Here is a 13,511-nt window from a genome sequence, read left to right as displayed (position 1 = left end):
AACTTTCCACTGTTACTTGTAAACACCAACTACCCAGAGTTAAGCCATATCTCACAGGTTAAGGGCACAGTCCTCTATAAGACTTCTCTCATTTCAGACACCAGCTGCAAGTTTGGGGTCCCCAGGGCCACCCTCACTTCTGATCAGCTGGCTACAAATCTAGAGGTCCTCATGAAGCCCCTCATATTCAATAATTCCCTAGAATGACTCATAGAACTCAGGAAAGAACTATACTTAAAATTACAATTTTGTTATAACAAAAGAATACAAGTCACAACCAGCCAAGGGAGAGACACAGAGGGGGAGTTCTGGGAGGGTCGCAATCATCCTGTCTCTGCAAAGTCCCACACAACATTACCTCCTCCAGGATACGATGTGTGATAATACTCAAAGAGTTTTGCCAAACAGAGAAACTCACCCAAACTTTAGCATGCAGAGTTTTTATTGGGGCTTCATTACACAGGCATGATTGATTGATTCATTGGCAATGTGATTAAACTCAATCTTCAATTCTTCTCCCTTCCCTGGAGGTTGGGCTCAAAGCCCCAAACCTGTAATCATAGGATTGGTCTTTCCAGTGTGTCCAGCCCCCATGCTGAGTCACCACATTAGCATAAACTATCAGGTGTGATCTGAGGGGCCCACCATGAATAACATAGATAATGCTACCACTCAAGGAAATGTCCAGAGTTTAGAGGCCCCTTCCCAGGAATGGGGGACAAATGCTAGCCAAATTATTTGTTGTTGTAGTTGTTTGGTTTTGTTTTTTAAAAGATATTAAAACTCAGCTTTTATTTGTTCAGTTATAAAAACTTAAAGTTTAAATGTATGCTGTATTTCTTCTCAGAGCAAAGGTGTACTTCTGTATCACTATCCTGTATAAATTTGTTTTTGTTTGTGTGTTTGTTTGTTTGAGACGGAGTCTAGCTCTGTCTCCAGGCTGGAGTTCAGTAGCACAATCTTGGCTCACTGCAACCTCCACCTCCCAGGTTCAAGGAATTCTCCTGCCTCAGCCTCCCAAGTACCTGGGATGACAGGCACGTGCCACCACGCCCAGCTGATTTTTGTATTTTTAGTAGAGACGGGGTTTGACCTTGTTGGCCAGGATGGTCTCGATCTTCAGACCTCATGATCTGCCCACCTCAGCCTCCCAAAGTGCTGGGATTACTGGTGTGAGCCACTGTGCCTGGCCAATTCTGTATAAATTTGTTAGCCAAGATAGCTACTTATATGAAAGGAGAGGGAAGGGTGATGGACGGAAATGATTGCTACAGGACCGTCCATCCTTCCAAATCTACTGGGACAGGGGAGTGAGGGTGGGAGAGAGATGGTCCCACAGAGGCTCCCGTGGGTAAATGATGGGTGCATCCCTCTCTGCAGTCAGGCTGTACCTATACTTCCCAGTCCTCTAAGAGGTGTCACTCAAGCCACCTCACTCAGCCCAGTCCCTAATCCCATTCATGTTCCCTTTCCTCATGGGCTGCTCCTGTGCCTGACTTCCATCATGACTGGTTCTGATTAGGCCCCTGGTTTCTCTTTCAGCCTTAGATCATTAAGACAAAGACATACTTGCTACCTTCAAACCCGTGCCTGGCATGTAAAATCAAGCGAAAAATGTTGGGAAGTCTTGGAGTATCTCTTCATATCCTTATTAATCACATCTAGATCACATTATTTTCTGATCACAGTTCCATATTATTTTTTAATATAAAATGTGCATGTAGTAAAGAGTGTTTCTCAAAGTGTATCAATAGGAGATCAGCTATGTTTGAGTGAGCTTTATTTTGCTACCGTGGTCTAAGGATCACCCAAAGGCTCAAGCTTGAACCCTGTGCAACTGGTTAGTTTCTTTGCTCCAGCTGGTTAGTTTATTTGCAGCTGGTTAGTTTTTTTGCTCCGTGACCACAGTCCTTACCTGAAGCTTAGCCAAGTCACTCCCCAGGAAGATCAAACCCTAAAGTAATCACGATTCAGTACAAATTCATCATTCAATGATACTAGAGGGGGACAAAAAGTCCATACTCACTGGAAGCATTATCTGCACATGTGTGTGTATATTAATATCTTTTTTCTGCACATTAGACAAATGCCACTGGCAAATCTAAAACAACTTAGATGGCTGAATTTGGAGTCACACTGTCTTTATCTTATTTTAAATTATTCAGTGCACTTCACAACCTCAGCATCTCCCACACTCTTCTACAGCCTCTGCAATACTAGGCAAACTCAATGAGTGAATCCCCACCATGCGTGAACCACTTTATCCTCGTGGCCATTCTCTAGGAATCCACTGCAGCATTTTTCCCAGCAGATAACTTTCCCATTCTCTACCAACACAAACTTCCATTCCACCACCGCACCTGCTGGCAGGAAAACAATATGAGTCTAGAATGCACCCTTGCAATAGTAAGGTGTGATGTAAGTGTTCCATCTTCTAAGGCCCTCATGGTTTCCAGTTTGCAATGAATTGCACATCAGTACTTATGATATAATGGATCTAGAACCTGACACTAACTTGCTGAGACTCTGAAGATATTGCTACTACCCTCTTTGTTTTCCGTGCACTCTTTCTTCCACTAGAGTACTTCTGCCATTATCCATTTCCTGCTTTAGGTTTAACCCTGGAGCCTCAAGACTGCCACCGAAACCAACATCTCCCCTAGAAGAGTTCCTTCTCATAGTCAACTAAGTCCAATTGTGCTAGGCTCACTTCTTTGGCTCTGTCTATGAGCAAGTTGCTAGAAGGCAACTTCTCTGCAAAACATGTAGCTGCTTTAGCAGGTGTCTCTTGTCCTTTTCCAGAATACCCATTCTGCTATAGGAGATTCAAGTCTTTCATTTCTTGAAACTTCAGAATAACTCAAGTTACCAGTTTCAAAGGTAACTAGAGCTTCTGTGTCTGAAATCTGTCGAGCAGGAACGTGTTCTCTTGAATTGTCACAGATGTTTCCATGCTGCTTCCTGTGGGTCTTTGGTTTTAGAAATCAAATGTCCACTGTTTTCTTGAAGATGCTCTGGTTTGGTGAACAGCTCCTGCCTGGAAGATCCAGGGTTAAGTTTACCACTGACTCCCTGATTGCCTCCCAGAACCGCAGCCTCCCCAAGAGAAGCATCCTTCTCTTGTTTTATGTCCCAGTCCTTCCTCGTGTCCCTGTCCTTCCCCGTGTCCAGAGGCTGCCCTGCAGCAGCCAGGCAAAAAGCATTCTGGCAAGACCCTCTCCAACAAGCAGGGCAGACAATATGGCACCAATGGCTGAGAGGCTGTGACTCCAGGAGACAATGGGACCAGGAAGGGGCTCAGGTCACACAGGAAGAGTCACCCAAATTCTTTATTATATACTCCTATAGAAAGAGGACTCATCTCTAAAATGAGGAGAATAATAATGCCCCGTGCATGGGCATTTCATAAAGATTAAAGTAATATGTATTTCTGGCATATAATGCTCATTCTTTGAGTGTTAGCTATTATTATTATCTTACTGAATTTGTGGTCACTGAACTTCAAAACACATCCACTGCTAACTCTGTTGTAAGCACCCGAGCATAGGGGAAACATTTTATTCATCTTTATATACTTCACAGTAACTGTGTCTTGCATAAAAGGTTTTCAATATGTATTTACTGGTTTGTTTTAAAAATATATCTACATTTAAGGTTAGTGCATGTAAGATTGATATCTATTTGGCCTTGTTTGATTTAAATGTCAGAACACCTTCATATGAGAGATCAGAGGAGCAGCAGAAGCTGCATTTAAAACAATTTGAGCAATAGGCAACTCCAGGGCTACTCAAACACTGGGGAGAATAGACCTGACATCTTGATGAAAAAAATGCTTGTATGCATTTCTGTCCACCCTTCTAAAGCTTAAAGAGATTTTCTCAGCATTGAAAAGAGTAAGTTCTATTATGAAAAAAGATTTAAAAGGTACTATCCTATCCTATCCTATATACCTGAAGAAAAAGTAATTTTTAAAATGCCATTTGCAACAATAACAAAACTGTAAAGTACTTCAAATGAATTTACAAAAATGTGCAAGACACTGTAAATTTTTTTTTTTTTTTTTTTTTTTTTTTGAGACGGAGTCATGCTCTGTCGCCCAGGCTGGAGTGCAGTGGCCGGATCTCAGCTCACTGCAAGCTCCGCCTCCCGGGTTCACGCCATTCTCCTGCCTCAGCCTCCCAAGTAGCTGGGACTACAGGCGCCCGCCACTTCGCCCGGCTAGTTTTTTGTATTTTTTTTTAGTAGAGACGGGGTTTCACCGTGTTAGCCAGGGTGGTCTCGATCTCCTGACCTCGTGATCCGCCCGTCTCGGCCTCCCAAAGTGCTGGGATTACAGGCTTGAGCCACCGCGCCCGGCCAAGACACTGTAAATTTTTACTGAAAAGTATATCAGATTATGAGGGACAAGATTCAATATTTGTAAACATTCAATTGTCCACAAATTTATCTGTAAATTCAATGCAATTCTATTAAAAATCCCCAACCTATTTTTTATATAACTTAGCAGTATCACGCTAAAATTAATATGTAAGAGTCAATGCAGAGCAGTAATCAAGGTAATTTTGGAAATAAAAAATAAATTCTAGTTCTTTAATTTCTAAAACCAAACTTTATTATAAGGTGGAGTAACAAGCAATATAGTACTGAAGTAAGCATAGGTAAGCGGATCTTTGCAATGGAACAGAAAGTATACATATACTGTATATGGAAATTTAGTATACGCTAAAAATGACATTTCAAATCTGTAGGTAGACAATTATGTAATAAGTGGTGTTATATCAACTGGGTATCCATTGGTAAAAAGAAATAAAATATATCATTTTTTCATGCTAATTACAAAGTAAATTACAACTAGATTAAAATCCTAGGGTAAGATTAAAAAGTGTATAAAAGTGTTTGGCCGGGCGTGGTGGCTCACGCCTGTAATCCCAGCACTTTGGGAGGCCGAGGTGGGCAGATAATGAGGTCAGGAGATCGAGACCATCCTGGCTAACATGGTGAAACCCCGTCTCTACTAAAAATACAAAAACAAAATTAGCCAGGTGTGGTGGCAGGCACCTGTAGTCCCAGCTACTCAGGAGGCTGAGGCAGGAGAATGGCGTGAACCCCGGAGGCAGAGCTTGCAGTGAGCTGAGATCACGTCACTGCACTCCAGCCTGGGTGACAGAGCTAGACTCCATCTCAAAAAAAAAAAAAGAAAAAGAAAAAAAAAGTGTATAAAAGTGTTCAAAACAAATAAATGAAAATGCATGCATGAAATTGAGTAGATAGATCCTTCTTAGGATTTTTTTTAAGTCATAAGAGAAAGAATTGGTAAATTGACTACTTTAAAATAAAACTTTTATAATATGACGAATAATATACAGAAAGTTTTTTTAATGGAAGACTAAGAGACGATATATCAACATATGATAGATAAAATATTGGTTTTTGGATAGACAGAGGAAAATTCTCTAAAAATGGAAGGAAGTACAAACAATCTAATGTAAAAATGGACCAAAAAAACCTGAGTGGGCAATTCACAGAAGGGAAACACAAATAGGGCATTAAACATATAGAAAACAATGCTCGATTCCGTTAGAAATCAAGAAAATGAAAATTAAACAATCACTTACTCTTGTTATACCCTTCAGGTTGGCAAAAAAAAAAAAATTGTTTGATATTATCAGCTGTAGCAGAGAGTATAGGTAAATGTGTATTCTCATAGCCAGCTAACAGGATTCTATATGGGGCATATCTTATGTTCTGATAATTCTGTTTTCTATGTTCAAGGTATGTAAGAGTGAGATTGGCAACACGCTAAATGTCCACCAATATAAGAATGGCCAAATAAGCACATCTTTACAACAGCTGATGTTTAAGTGGATAATATGAGATATGTATTATATAAGATACACTTATGCATACTGACATGGAAGATCTTGAACACAGACTGTTGAGGGAAAAAAGCAGTTGCAAAACTACACATATAGAATGTAATCATTGTGTTTGTTAAAAATACATATTTCCCCAAAATAGTATATATTTTCTACATGTACTAAATGTTTGTGACTGCATGAGTAAATATAGTCAAGAATGCTCACAAATTTTTCCTGTGCAGAGGGCACTAGGATTTGAGGAAGTAGGCAGAAAAGAATTTAGCCTTACCTGTAACATTTTAATTTTTACAAGGTGAATGGTCTACTGTATTATACCTGTAATAGTAATAGCTGGAGAAACTGTATCCCAACTCCTCCCTAGACTTTAGGGCACTGTTTACTGTATCCTTGGTTCATTGTGATGTTAAACATTTAAAACTCTGTGAAGTCAGTTCTACAATTCTCATTCTACTGATAACCAGATATTGGATTATATTGGGCTTCACTGTTTTTTCCCAATTTCATTATTCAAGTTCTCTACATTGTATTTAATGCCTTCTTGAAGAGATTTTTTTATCTAACATTCTATTTTAGGAGGACAGAATGACAGAAAAGTTTTTGATGCCTAATTTTCTCCTTAGCCTTAATTGGCTTGAATAATTCTCTTTCTCTCTCATGTTGTAATCCAAATGGATTTATCTTGATAAATCGTGTTGAGGAAAAAGCAAATATTTTTTGTATCCCAAGAGACTTCACAGAATAAAAAATAATTGCTTTGTTGTTTTTTTCTGTGCTTGTATTCGTACCCCAAATATTGCACAGTTGTCTTCAGAAACATTGTGTACTTTAAGAACTCAGCAAATGTTTTCTTTAAAAAGAGAGAGAGATCACAAGCCATCAGCCCATTTGTTTCCCCTCTAGACCTAGGTGAAATCCATCTACTCTGATGCTCATAAAATGGGGACCCTCCTGTCCAGAACATCATTTCTCTATGAGTATTTTTCTCATCCCTTTGATTTATTTCCCTGCTCTTTTCATTGTAGAGAGCTATCTTGAATCATAAAGAAAGCCCTATTTTTTATATATCTGAAAAAGACAGGGATATAATTGAACTCTACCCACAGGTATAAAATAAAATAAGCCCATAAATACAGCCATAACACTGGAAAAGTATAGAAAATGTTTGTGTTCTCATTATTTTAGGAAATAAGGCTTTAAGCAGCAAACAGCATATGAATCTGAACTGACAGGTAATATGAAAATGAGCAGAAGGAGGCAAATAAGGTGTGAATCATCCCTAGGGTCATTTATCTCCAGGAAACAGGTTGCACATATTTCTGAGCTTCTGCCCCTTGGTGGGGAGTACCTGAGGGGTAGAGGACAGAGCACCCACCAGCAACTTCTCAGTGCCCACTGACCTCTGGGTTGGTGGGCCTGCTATCCTCCTTCTCTCCACGCCAGAGAATTTCCCTGGGCCCTGAAGCTTTGAACCCTAACAAGTGGTGCTATGGTTATTCATCCTAATCCATTTTAAGCTCACAGGCTTCGCAGCCACCTCAGCATCTGTTACTGTCTATTGATCTTACATATCCAGTCACAGAGATGGCAGGATGTGGTAGTAAAAATATCTTTTCTCCCTCTCAGGGCAACCCAAGGTCTCAAATCTGGCACGTACAAGTGTCAAAGTGAAAATGGAAGCAAGGAGAGGCATATAGGCAAAACAACAACAACCACACACACACACACACACACACACACACAAAGAGGTGACAATAGCTGGAATGAAACCACCTTTGAAAAATTATGAAAGTGAGACAAATCTGACATAGCTGACTCCACCTTGCTTCTAACCTCACAAGCTAATGGTCTTTGCTCATTCCTGGGCATAGGTTAAGTTAACTATGGAAGGAATTTAGTTTATAGTTTAACTTTAAAAACAAAGATATTAGTCCCTTCCCAAAACTAACCCTCTCCTTGCTTGGATATAAAAACCACCTTCGTAAAACTAACAAACTGGCCACAAAATTAGAATTGTAGTTCAAGAGTAACGTAGCCAGAGGTCAAAAGATTTGTAACCTCCCCAATTTCTCTTTTAGATAACATCGCAATTGTAAAACCTAAGACTAATGTTTGAGGTATTTTTCAGACCTTGCATTTTGATGCTATCCCAGCACCATTTATTGAATAGGGACTCCTATCCCCATTGCTTATTTTTTCCAACTTTGTCAAAGATTGGATGGCTGTAGGTGTTTAGGTTTATTTCTGAGTTCTCTATTATGTTCCATTGGTCTATGTGTCTACTTTTGTACCCGTACCATGCTTTTTTGGTTACTGTCTTCTTATAGTATAGTTTGAAGTTGAGTAATGTGATGCCTTCAACTTTGATCTTTTTGTTTAGGATTGCTTTGGCTGTTAGAGCTCTTTTTTGGTCTAATATGACTTTTACAACACTTTGAGTTCTGTGAAATACGAGATTGATAGTTTGATAGGAATAGCATTGAATCTGTAGACTTCTTTGAGCAGTATGGCTATTTCATAATATTTTTTTTTTTTCCTATCCATGAGTGTGAGACGTTTTTCCATTTTTTTGTCTCATCTCTGATTTCTTTCAGCAATTTTGTAGCTCTTTCTTAGAGGTCTTTCACCTCCTTGGTTAGGTGTATTCATAAGGTTTTCTTTCTTTTTTTCTGGCTATTATAAATAGGATTGTGTTCTTGATTCGGATCTCAACTTCAACACTATTGATATATAGAAATAGCACTAATTTTGTACATAAATTTTGTATCCTGAAACTTTACTAAAGTGGTTTGTCAAGACTAGGAGCCTTTTGATGGAGTCTTTAGGGTTTTCTAAGTATAAAGCCATATCATCAGCAAAGAGAGATAATTTGAATTTTTACTTTCCTATTTGGATGCCTTTTATTTCTTTCTCTTGCTAATTGTTCTGGCTAAGACTTCCATTACTATGTTGAATAGCAGTGGTGAGAATGAGCATACTTGTTTTATTCCAGTTCTCAAGGGGAATGATTCTAGTATTTGCCCATTTATTATGATGTTTACTGTGGGTTTGTGATAGACGGTTCTTATTATTTTGAGGTATGTTCCTTTGATGCTTACTTTCTGGAGGGTTTATATCATGAAGGGATGTTGGATTTTATCACAAGCTTTCTCTGAGTCTATTGAGATAATCAGATGGTTTTTGTTTTTAATTATGTTTATGTGGTGAATCACATTTATTGATTTGTGTGTTCTAAACTGACCTTGCATCACAGGAATAAAGTCTACTTGATCACGGTGAATTAACTCTTTGATGTGCTGCTGGATTTGGTTTGCTGATATTTTGTTGAGGATTTTTTTTTTCTTTTTGCCTATGTTCATCATGAATATTGGCCTGTAGTTTTCTTATTTTGTTGTTGTATCTTTGTCAGGTTTTGGTATCAGAGAGATGCTGGCTTCAAAGAATGAATTAGGGAGGAGTCTCTTCTTGATTTTTTGGAATAGTTTCAGTAGAAGTGGTACCAGCTCTTCTCTGCACATCTGGTAGGATTCAGCTGTGAATCCATCTGGTCCAGGGTTTCTTTTGGTTGGAAGGATTTTTATGAACGACTCCATTTCAAAACTCAATATTGGTCTGTTCAAGGATTCGATTTCTTCTTGGTTCAGTCTTGGGAGGATGTATGTGTCCAGAAATGTATCCATTTAGTCTAGATTTTCTAGTTTGTGTGCATGGAAGTGTTCATGATAATCTCTGGGACTTCTTTGTATTTCTGTGGTATCAGTTGTAATGTCACCTTTGTCATTTCTGATTGTGTTTATTTGTATCTTCTCTCCTTTTTCTTTGTTAATCTACTTAGCAGTCTATCAACATTATTTCTCTTTTCAAAGAGTCAACTTTTGGTTTGTTGATTCTGTGTATGGATTTTTTCTGTCTCAACTTCATTCAGTTCCGCTCTGATTTTAGTTATTTCTTTTCTTCTGCTAGCTTTGGGGTTAGCTTACTCCTACTTTTCTAGTTCCTCTAAGTGTGATGTTAGATCATTAATCTGAGATCTCTCTAACTTCTTGATGTAGGTATTTAGAGCTATTAAATTTCCTCTTAACACTGCTTTTGCTGCATCCTAGAAATTTTGATATGTTGTATCTCTGTTTCCATTTATTTCAAACTTTTTTGATTTCTGCCTTAATTTCATTGTTTACCAGAAGTCATTCAGGAGAGAGTTGTTTAATTTTTATGTAATTGTGTGGCTTTGAGAGATCGTCCTGATATTGATTTTTATTTTTGTTCTACTGTGGTCTGAGTGTATGGTTAGTATAGTTTTGAATTTTTGAATTTATTTATTGCTTTATGGCTGAGCATGTGGTCAATCTTAGAGTATGCTCTATGTGCAGATGAGCAGAATGTATATTCTGTGACTGATGGGTGGAGTAGTCTATAAATGTCTGTTAGGTCCAATTGGTCAAGTGTCAAATTTAAGATCAGAATTTCTTTGTTAGTTTTCTGCCTTGATGACCCATCAAATGTTGTCAGTGAGGGTGTTAAAGTCCCCCACTATTATTGTGTGGCTGTCTTTTTGTATGTCTAAAAGTACTTGTTCTATGAATCTGTGTGCTCCAATGTTGGGGGGGTATATATCTAGGATAGTTAAGTCTTCTTGTGGTATTGAATTCTTTATAATTACATAATGCCTTTCTTTGTCCTTTTTTACTGCTGTAAGTTTAAAGTCTATTTTATCTGATATAAGAATAGTGACTCCTGTTCTTTTTTGTTTTCCATTTGAGTGATAGATTTTTCTTCACCCTTTTACTTTGAGACTATGGGTTTTATTGCATGTCAGATGGATCTCTTGAAGACAGCAGAATGAATGGCTCTTCCTTTTTTTTATCCAACTTGCCACTCTTTGCCTTTTAATTGGGGTGTTTAGACCATATACATTCAAAGTTAATATTAGTATATGAGGTTTGGATCCTATCACGGAGTCATTAGTTGGTTGCTTTGTAGTTTGTATTGTATAATTGCTTTATAGCATCTCTGGACTATGTACTTAAGTGTGTTTTTGTGGTAGTGGGTATTGTTCTTTCTTTTCCATGTTTAGACCTCTTTTGAGGGACTCTTGTTAGGCCAGTCTAGTAGTGATGAATTGCCTTGGCAATTGCATGTCTGGAAAAGATTTTATTTCTCTTTCACTTCTGAAGCTTAGTTTGGTGGAATATAAAATTCTTGTTTGGAATTTCTTTTATTTAAGAATGTTGAAAATAGGCCCCCAAACTGTTGTAGCTCGAAAGATTTCTGCTGAGAAGTTTTCTGTTAGTCTTATTGGGTTCCCTTTGTGTGTGACCTGATCTTTTCTGTTGCCTTTACAATTTTTTATTTAGCATTGACCTTGGACAGTCTGGTGACTATATTCCTTGGTGATGTTCATTTTGTATAGTATCTTGCAGGTGTTCTCTGGATGTCTTGTACCAAATGTCTACCTCTCTGGCAAAACTGGAAATATTTTATTTGATTATTCCTTCAAATATATTTTCCAGGTTGTTTACTTTTTCTCTTCTCTTAAGAATGCCATTAATTCATAGGTTTGGTTGCTTTACATAATCCCATATTTCTTGAAGATCTCATTCATTTTTAAAATTCTTTTTTCTTTATTTTCTGACTGAGTTAGTTTAAAAGATCAGTCTTCTAGCTTTAAATTCTTTTTTCTGTTTGGGCTAGTCTATTGATAAAGGTTTCAGTTGTATTTTGAAATTCCTTAAGTGAGTTGAAAAACTCACTTGATTGATTTGTTTTTAAGATGTTTATCTCTGCCTTCATTTCCTAGATTGCTTTAGAAGTTTCTTTGTGTTGATTTTCAACCTTGTCCTGGATCTCATTGGGCTTCCTTGTAATCCACGCTTTGAATTCTTCATCCTTCCTTTCTGAGTTTTCGTTTTGATTAGAGACTGTTGCTGGATAGCTAGTGTGATCCTTTGATGGTGTCACAGCACTCAGATTTTTCATGGTGCTAGAATTTGTGCACTGGTTCCTTCTCATCTGAGGCCACTGACACTTCTAAATTTTGTCATTATTTTCATGCAGATAGGATTTTTTTTCCTTTCTCTCTTTTCCTGCGTTACTATTTTCTTCCCTTTTCCCCCTCTCCCTAGGGGATATGACTGTAGAGAATGTAGGGTAGAATCTTTTGCCTTTGTTTCAATATCTCTATGCACTTCTGTCAGCCAGTTTTATGTTGGGCAGTTCAACCTACAGACAAGTTAATGGTTCTAATGAGTAAGAGCCAGATGTGGCCAACATAAATGGGTATATGTTTAATCCTTGTTTACTGGAGAAGGTCTCTGTTTCTGGGGGCAAATGGCAGATCTGTGGAGTTCACAGTGGCCTGAGCACCCTATTCAGCACCATAGCTGAGGGATAAAGATCGTTGGGGCTAGATCAGGCCTGCTTACAAGTCACCCAATGGCAGGCACAAGCACCAGCACCAAGGGAGGTCCAGAGCACAGCCACCAAGTGCCCAGAGGTGTGTCTAGGTGTGCCTTGGGGCTGAAGAGGAACTTCTTTAGCTTCAAGTTCTCTGCACAGGGAATGCAGTCACCTAAATTCCAAATCTAGGAGAATGACTGCTCTAGATGCCTGGAGCTCTGCCTGGGCATGGAGTTTAGAGGGCCCCATTCCACCACAATGTCTGCATAGGGAGGGTGGAGTGGCTCAGGCTGCTTATGCAGGTGATGCACTCCAAATGCTTAGAGATCAGCCTGGACATGGGGCAGAGATGGCACCATTGCACCACAATCTATGTGTAGGATGACTGGGCAACTCAGGCTGCTGGTCTAGGTGGGTGGGAGATCCAAATGCCTGGAGATCTGCTGGAAGTAAAGTGGAGAGGGCCCTGCTGCACCACATTCTATGTACAGGAAGGGTAGGGTGGCTCAAGCTGCTGATTCCATCAAGGGGGTGCTCTAACTGCCTGGAGATCTGCCTGGATATGGAACAGAAGAGGCCCCATGGCATCCAAATCTGTGCACAGGAAAGGTGGAGCAGCTCAGGATGCTGATCCAGAAGAGCGAGTGCTCTGAATGCTTGGAGATCAGCCTGTGTGTGGAGCAGAAAGGGCTCTACTACATCACAATCTCAGGGGAGCAGGCTGGGGCACCCAGCAATGGCACATGTAGATCAGTTCCAGGTCCCCAAACTGGCCCTGGCTGCACATCTTCTCACCAAGGAGAAACTGGCTGTTGGCCTTCTCCTCCTGCACCAGACCTGCAACTGGGGAGAGAACAATTCCAGTTCCTACAGCTTGGCTCTTTTCCATACTTGTCACTCAATTCTGACTGTGAAGGCTCCTACTCAGCTCCGGAGCAGGTGCTCCAATCTCTAGTCCAAGACTAAAATGCTGCATGGCCATGGTGCCAGGCTACCAAATAATGACTGATGTTTTATGCACCCAGATTAAAAATGGTGCCGCAGTCTCCAACTCAGGCCTGGGAAACTGCCTGCAGCTTTATCTGGTGTCCTTTCCTTTCAGTGTCTCCAAGCCTCTCCCCAAGTTCGTGCCAAGGCTTTGGAGAAACAAAGTGCTCTTCCTTAGCCTGGGTTGTATGGATTCCCAGTGCAAAGGTGAATCACAGAGGGAGGCTTTCTACCTCCTCCTGTCCCGTTCTG

General features: G+C 39.5%; 1 pseudogene; it reads right to left on the bottom strand.

The window, feature by feature from the left end:
- Positions 1-2,226: 2,226 nt before the first annotated feature.
- Positions 2,227-13,161, bottom strand: LOC105470166 (starch-binding domain-containing protein 1 pseudogene; annotated as a pseudogene).
- Between the last annotated feature and the right edge of the window lie 350 nt (positions 13,162-13,511).

The sequence above is a fragment of the Macaca nemestrina genome, chromosome 10, assembly GCF_043159975.1.
Source record: "Macaca nemestrina isolate mMacNem1 chromosome 10, mMacNem.hap1, whole genome shotgun sequence".
NCBI lineage: Eukaryota > Metazoa > Chordata > Mammalia > Primates > Cercopithecidae > Macaca > Macaca nemestrina.
This window is presented reverse-complemented; position numbering and strand designations above follow the sequence as displayed.